Raw genomic sequence first — 8,573 nt, 5'->3', positions numbered from 1 at the left:
GACCCAAGTACTTGGGTTGCATTCATTGCCTTTTCAGATGCACTAGCAGGGTTGGATCAAAAACAGAACAGAGGGACTCTGATTGGCCCTCCGATATGGCGTTACAAGCAGTAGCTTAACCCTCTGCACCACAATGTTGGCTCCTGTTTTTAACTTTTTGAGGAACAGTCAGACAAGTCTCTATAATGGTTATGCTAATTTGCATTCCAGCCAACAAAGGGTAAGGATTTCCTGTTTTCCACATCATGATCAGCATTTACTATATTTTTCTTTTCTATTAATAGCCACTCTAACTGGAATGAGATGGTACTTTATTGTAGTTTTAATTTGTGTTTCCTTTATGGCTAGTGATATCGTGTATTTTTTTCATGTACTTGTTGGGCCACTTGTATTTCTTCTTTTTGAAAAGTCTACTCAAGTCTTTTTTTGCCCATTTGTTAACTGAATTTTTGCTGCTATTGAGTCTTTTCAAGTTCCTTTTATATTCTGTATATTAACCCTTTGCCAAATACAAATATTTTCTTCCAATATGTTGGTTGTTTCTTCACTCTATGATCGTTTCCTTTGCTGTGCAGCAACTTCTTACTTTGATATCCCATTTATCCAGATTTGCTTTTGTTGCCTGTGCTGTTAGGTCTTATCTAAAAAATCATTGCCTAAGCCAATATTTTGGATTATTTCCCTTATGTTTCTTTTCTTAATATTAAAGATTTATTTTTTATTTATTTGAAAGGCAGAATTACATAAAGACAGGGGTAGAGGCAGAGAGAGAGAGATTGAGATCTTCCATCTGCTGGTTTACTCCCCAAGTAGCTGCAATGAGAGGAGCTGGGCAGATCTGAAGCCAGGAGCCTGAAGCTTCTCCCGGGTCTCCGATGCAGGTGCAGGGGCCCAAGCACTTGGACCATCTTTCACTGGGTTGGGCCATCTTTTACTGTTTTCCCAGGCCATACCAGAGAGCTGAATTGGAAGTGGAGCAACCAGATCTCAAACTGGTGCCCATATGGGATGCTGACACTGCAGGCAACAGCTTTACCTGCTACACCACAGCGCCGACTCCTCCCTTATGTTTTCTTCTAGTAGTTTTGTAGTCTTATGTCGCTCCCCCTCTTCATGGAGGAACGACACCAAGCCCTGCCTAGGCTTCATATCCGAGTCACGGCACCATTATGTCGCTCCCCCTCTTCGTGGAGGAGCAACACAGGACCCTGCGCTGTTCTTTCGTCTGCTCGGCCCTCCCCGGGTTTGCTGCTGGTTCTTCCCGGGTTGGCTACTATCACTTCCACCTCCGTGGAAGGGCAGTTCCCCCTGGCCACATTCCCCACTTCCGCAGGGGAGCGGCACACCGCCGGCCGGCTTTCTCGGGGGCTGCACGGGTGTTCCTTCAGCTAGATGTTCCCCATAGATGTTCCTGGTGAATGCCGTCTCTCTCCTCCTTTATAGTCCTCCTCCGCCAATCCCAACTCGGCTGCCCACACGCCGAGCACGCTGCTCTCCAATCAGGAGCAAGTCCTACAGTTTATTAGCTGAACTGGAGGCAGCTGTGCGGAAGCTATTTACTTCTCTCCCAGCGCCATATTGTGGGAGAGCAGATGCATAGAATAAGTCTTAATTCCAGTAACTTAGTCCAGTCCGGATTGCTCCCCACAGTCTTACATTTAGATCTTTGATCCATTTTGAGTTGGTTTTTGTATAGGGTGAAGGTAGAAATTTCAACCTTTTTCAAACTGATATCAGTTTTCCCAACACCTTTTGTTGAAGAACCTGCCCTTTCTCCAGGGTATGTTTTTGGCAACTTTGTCTAAAATAAGTTGGCTGTAGAGGCATGGGTTAATTGCTTTGATTTATATTCCATTCCACTGGGCTAGGTGTCTGTTTTTATGCCAGTACTGCAATGTTTTGGATACAAAAGCTCTGTAGTATGTCTTGAAATCTGGTATTGTGATGCTTCAAGCTTTGTTCCTTTTTTCTAAATTTCTTTGGATTTTCAGGGTGTTCTGTGATTGTGTTTTCTAGTACTATGAAGAATGTCATTGGCATTTTGTTAAGGATTGCACTGAATCTGTAAATAACTTGAGGTGGTTTGGACATTTTATATCAATTTTTTCAATCCATGAGCATGGAGAGGTTATTCCATTTCTTGCCTCTATTTCAGTTTCTTTTCATTAGTGTTTTATAATTTCATCGCAGGGATATTTCACCTCCTTGATTAATTTTTTTTCTTATTTATTTGAAGGGCAGTGTTACAGAGAGGCAGAGGCAGAGAGAGAGAGAGGGAGAGAGGTCTTCCATCTGCTGGTTCACTCCCCAGATGGCCACAATAGCCAGAACTGCACTGATCCTAATCCAGGAGCCAGGAGCTTCTTCCAGTTCTCCCATGTGGTTGCAGGGACCCAAGGACTTGGGCCATATTCCACTGTTTCCCAGGCCAAAGCAGAGAGCTGTATTGGAATTGGAGCAGCAGAGACTCAAACTGCTGCCTATATGGGATGCTGGAACTGCAGGCAGTGTGGTGGCTTTACCTGCTATGCCACAGCACCAACCCCAGCCTTAGTTAAATTTATTACAAGGTATTTTGTTTCTTGTAACTATTGTGAAGGAGATTGTACTTAAAATTTCTTTCTCTGTAGGTTCATTATTGGTGTATAAAAATGCCACTGATGTTTGTGTGTTGATTTTGTGTTCTGAAGCTTTCCTGAAATTATTTATTAGCTTTCATAGTCTCTTGGTAGAGTCTTCAGTTTTTTTCTAAATAAAGAAAAACATCATTTGCAAAAAGGGATAATTTGAATTCCTCCTTTACTATTTATATTTCTTTTTTTAAAATTTCTCTAGCCTAATTTTTCTGGCTAAAATTTCCAGTAGTATGAACTGAATTAGAGCAGTGAGAGTGGATATCCTCATCTGGCTCCAGATCTTAGAGAAAATGTTTTTCAGCTTTTCCCCATTCAATGTTGTGTTAACTGCGGATATTTTTCCACTGTGTAATCAGCTTTTATTTTTATATTTTAATTACTATTCATTTATTTTCACTTTATTTGAGAAGTTGAGAGATAGTGAGATATCTTCCATCTACTCATTCACTCTACAAATGCATGCAACAGACAGGGTGGGATAAGGCTGAAGCCAGTAGCCCAGAGTTCAATTCAGGTCTCCATGTGGGTGGCAGGGACATAAGTACATATGCCATCATCTACTGCCTCAATAATTGTGGATTTGTCCTAAATATCTTTTATTATGTTGAGGCTTGTTATTTCTATACCTAATTTGTTCTAGTTTCTTTTTTAATTATCATGAATAGATGTTAAATTTTATTGAATACTTTTTTATATCTATTGAAATGATCATACAAATTTTATTGTTCTTTTTTTGATGTGATGTATTACCTTTACGGATTTGCATATGTTCAACAACTATCACTTCCCTAGGATAGATCCTACTTGATCACACTGTATGATCTTTTCAATATGTATTGTTGGATTTGATTTGCTAATATTATATAGATAATTTTTGCATCTATAGTCATAAAGGATATTGGTCTATGGTTTTCTTTGTATCCTTGACTGATTTTGAAATCAAGGTAAAGCTGGTCTGATAGAATGAATGTGGATAAGTTTCCTCACTTTAAATTTTGGGAGTAGTTTGAGAAGAACTGTTGTTAGTTCTTCCTTAAAAGTTCGATAGAATTCAGCAATGGAACCATCTGTTCTCATGCTTTTCTTTTTAGGGCAGACTTTTTGTTACTGACTCCACCCCATCATTCACTATTGGTCTGTTCAGATTCTCTGTGTCTTCATGATTTAATTTTGGTAAGTTAACTATGCCCAGAAATTGTACATTTCTTCCAGGTTTTCTATTTTGTGGCATGTAACTGTTCATGATGGCCTGTAATGATGCTTTGTATTTCTGTGGCATCAGTAATAATAGCTCCTTTTTCATCTCTGGTATTTTTTGAGTCTTTTCTCCCTTTTTCTTTTTTTTTTTAAAGATTTTATTTATTTGCTTGAGAGATAGAGCTACAGACAGTGAGAGGAAGAGACAGAGAGAAAGGTCTTCTGTTTGCTGGTTCACTCTCCTAATGGCCTCAATGGCCAGAGCTGTGATGATCCAAGGAGCTTCTTCTGGGTCTCTTACACAGGTGCAGGGGCCCAAGGACTTGGACCATCTTCTACTGCTTTCCCAGGCCATAGCAGAGAGCTGCCACAGTGCCAACCCCTCTCTCTTTTTCTTAGTGCAGCTAAAATTTTATTGATTTTGCTTATCTTTTCAAAAAAAAAAACACAACTCTTTGTTTCATTGATTTTTTGTACTTTTTAAAACTTTTTATTTAATTTTTTTCTGCTCTAATCTTTATTATTTCTTTCCTCCTATTAACTTTGATTTTGGTTTGTTTTTGCTTTTCTGTGTCCTTGACATGACCTGTTAGACTGTTTATTTGGTATCTTTCTGTTTTTTAAATGTAGGTTCTTATTGCTAAAACTTCCCTCTTAGCACTACTTTTGCTAACCCCTGTTTTGACATGTTTGTTTTCATTTTCATTTGTTTCAAGGAATTTTTAATTTCCTTTTTGATTTCTTCAGTCACTCATTGTTCAATATTTATGTATTTACATACTTTCCAGAGTTTCTCTTTCTCTTGGTGTCTGGTTTTATTCCGCTGTTGTCAGAAAAGATCCACGATAGTGTTTTGAATTTGTTGCAACTTAATTTGTGAACTAATATATGGTCCATCCTAGATAATATTCCCAGTACTTAAGAAAATAATGTGCCTTCCATAGCTATTGGATAAAATATTCTGTAAGTGTCTTTGTTTATTTTTTGTCTGGATAATCTATTCACTGATGAAAGTGGGATGTTGAAGTTCTCCACTTTTATTATGTTAAAACAATCTCCCTTTAGTTCTACCAATGTTTGTCTTATAAAATTGAGTGCTCTGGCATTATGCACATATACACTTACAACCATATCTTCCTGTTGAATTGATCCCTTGTTCTTTTTTTTTTTAACTTTTATTTAATGAATATAAATTTCCAAAGTACGACTTATGGATTACAATGGCTCCCCCCCCCATACCGTCCCTCCCAACCACAGCCCTCCCATTTCCCACTCCCTCTCCCCTTCCATTCACATCAAGATTCATTTTCGATTATCTTAATATACAGAAGATCAGCTTAGTATACCTTAAGTAAGGATTTCAACAGTTTGCTCCCACACAGAAACATAAAGTGAAAAATAATAGATGATTTTTTTTAAATGATGATGAAATCAGATCAGACCTATTGTCATGTTTAATCCCAGTGAGAGTCAAGTTGGGAGTTGATAATTTCTTTTTTTTTTTTTTTTTACAGAGGATCAGTTTAGTATGCATTAAGTAAAGATTTCAACAGTTTGCACCCCCATAGAAACACAAAGTGAAATATATTGTTTGAGTACTCGTTATAGCATTAAATCTCAATGCACAGCACATTAAGGACAGAGATCCTACATGAGGAGTAAGTGCACAGTGACTCCTGTTGTTGACTTTACCAATTGACACTCCTGTTTATGGCATCAGTAATCTCCCTATGCTCCAGTCATGATGATCCCTTGTTCTTTATATAGTGGCATTCTTTGGCTCCTTTTACAGTTTTTGTCTTACTATATATTTTGTTTCATAGGAGTATAGACGCTCTTGCTATTTTTTGTTTCTATTTGCCTGGAATATCTTTTCCCATCCTTTTACTCTCACTCTTTGTGTGTGTCTTTCCTAGTAAAGGGAATTTCTTACATGAAGCATATTGTTGAGTCATGACCTTTTTTTTAACCCATTCAATCGGTGTGCATCTTTTAATTGGATAATTGAGTCTATTTACATTCAAAGTTATTAGTGATAAGTAGTAACTCAGTTCAGTCACTTAAAATATGGAATACTTCATGGATTTGCATGTCATTCTAGCACAGATGCCTTTCTAAGCTTTCCCATATCATTCCAGTGTTAGTATATGTGCTGACAAAGCAAGCACAAGAATCCTCATTTCTAATGAGTCCCAGGTGCTGCTGCTGCTGGTGATCTGAGGACAACATTTTGAGAGTAACTGACATAGGTTAAAGTCTGGACTCTGCAAGCAGCACGTGAAAATGGTTGACAAGAGGTTGCATTGTGATATTCAAGATGAGTTTATTCTGACAACCTCTGAGAGGGTCACATACATTTTTATTTATCGAAAGTACAAGTGATTTGATGAATTAGTATATGGCATAAAATAATTTGTGATTATCCCAAATAGTAAACTGGACTCTACATGTTAATTCACAGGCTATTCATTCATTTTTTTTTTACTGTGCCATCAGTAGATATTTAGAAGTACATGAAGAAATAGCATCCATGAAAAAGCACCCACTCATATGCCTAAAAATACCCAAAAAGGTGGTCATATCCTTACTCACTGATTGTTTCATTGGTTCATACTGCTATCTCCAGTCTTGACTTTTGTCAGGAACTTCTCAGTTCCTCACAGACTTGAATTCTCAGGAAAAACACTTTTAAAGGATGAGACCAGCTCTGGGAGGTTCCAAGACGGAAGGAGCGCACTGATAGTCCAGGAAAAGATAGTTTAATGAAAGTGGAGATAGTGTAGTCTCAGGGAAGAGTTATGGAAAAAATGGCAGAGGAAACTTCTGGAATCAGAGGGACACGGTGGATCTATGTGGAGGGCACGGATGCCCACAGCTCGGGATCCCAGCTGCCGAGATTCTCCTCCACACAAGCACTTGAAAAAGAGGTGAGACAAAACTGCAGTAGCCCAAGACAGTGGCAGAAAAGTGGCAGGAAGAGCCTAGAGGGAACGAGGCTTGAAGCCCCATGGGGGAAAGTATACCAGCCTAACTAGAAGAGAGAAAAAAATAAAAGGGACAGTACAGACATGATTATCTCTCCACGCACCTTACAAAGGCATGTGAGACAATATAGCAGGTGCCATTTTGGACATATGTAAGAGCTGTGCCAGCTCAGGGCTGCACCCACCCTCAGCCACATAGAAAAATCTGACTCTTGTGGGGAATAATAACAGGAGACTAAGACATAGTGAATATGTGGAGCTTATGAAGCGGGACTGTGGATAAAAAACTGAGGGTGTGTGGGAGAACTAATGGGGTGACTGAGATGTGAGTAGTCTCGGTGGAAGAGGCCACAAGCTCGGGCGGCCTTGGCTACCTGGTGAGAGACATTGTAGGGGAATCTGAGCTTACACTGGGGACTGCACAGATCCTTTGTGTGGCCCTTGAGACGGAGTGGACAATATTGCAATATTGTACCCACTGGGGCTAGCGCTTAGGCACTGATCACCATCGAGGAGAAGAACTCAGCTGAGCAGAATTACTTCCCTTCTGAATAAAAAAACACACTAGAGAGAGAGAGAGAGAGAGAGAGATTTACCATGCCAAACCTGTGTGTGTCACCTTTGGCACACCCTTAGCTCTGAAAAGAGCTCTCAGGCCACACTCAACACATGCATCTAGAGATTCATCAAAAAGACAGTCCACTTAATCTAGAGTCATAGTATAATGAGAAAAGCTGCCACAGTGAACAACAACAACAAAAGAAACCAAAGAATAACTCCACAATGCCAAACAACAAACATGAAAACCAAGGAAACAAGAATAAGGAAGACATCAAGACACTCCCAAAAGAACATGACACTCCAATACGAAATTATGAAGATGATGAAATAGAAGAAATGCAAGAAATGGAACTCAAAAAATTTAGGATAAGAATATTTAGAAGTTATCAAAAACAAATGCATGAACTACAGAAATCCATACAGGACATGACAGAAAATCTCTCTCATGAAAATGAAATCTTAAGGAGGAATCAAAATGAAATGAGGAATTTAATAGAACATGAAATTGAAATATTTAAGAGAAATCAAAATTATATGAAGAATTCAATAGAACAAATAAAAACACTTTTGAGAGTCTTTTTTTTGCCTGATTAAATTTTATTAGCTATAACACATACTCTCCATAGTCATTATACTGGTATTTTGACTTTGATTACACACTGTACACATACAATCTGCACGTATATACACAAGAAGAAAAAATGAGGAGTGAATTTTAAGGGCTTTTATTTCTTCACCATCTGGGAAAATGGAAAAAAATCCTCAGTCATAGAAACTGTCAGTATATGTTGCCTTTTGTGATTCTTTCCTGATCAAATAAATAATTTGTAAGGTTTTGATGACAAAAGGATGTCACTTCTGCTGAGCCCTCACCTGCCAGCACTGCTCCCTGCAGTCTGATTTAGAGATTATTTTTAAAACTTTTATTTAATGAATATAAATTTCCAAAGTACGACTTATGGATTACAATGGCTTCCCCCCCATACCGTCCCTCCCACCCACAACCCTCCCCTTTCCCACTCCCTCTCCCCTTCCATTCACATCAAGATTCATTTTCGATTATCTTAATATACAGAAGATCAGCTTAGTATACATTAAGTAAGGATTTCAACAGTTTGCTCCCACACAGAAACATAAAGTGAAAAATAATAGATGATTTTTTTTAAATGATGATGAAATCAGATCAGACCTATTG

The 8,573-nt window shown here is 38.5% G+C and overlaps 1 non-coding gene across 1 annotated transcript; it reads right to left on the bottom strand.

The window, feature by feature from the left end:
* Nucleotides 1-5,894: 5,894 nt before the first annotated feature.
* Nucleotides 5,895-6,001, bottom strand: LOC127491892 (U6 spliceosomal RNA). Its single transcript, XR_007920824.1, has one exon. It is a non-coding gene; the product is annotated as a U6 spliceosomal RNA (small nuclear RNA).
* Nucleotides 6,002-8,573: the final 2,572 nt, after the last annotated feature.

The sequence above is a fragment of the Oryctolagus cuniculus genome, chromosome 3 (assembly GCF_964237555.1).
Source record: "Oryctolagus cuniculus chromosome 3, mOryCun1.1, whole genome shotgun sequence".
Lineage (NCBI taxonomy): Eukaryota > Metazoa > Chordata > Mammalia > Lagomorpha > Leporidae > Oryctolagus > Oryctolagus cuniculus.
Note: the sequence above shows the minus strand (reverse complement) of the source record. Positions and strands in the feature narration are given on the sequence as shown.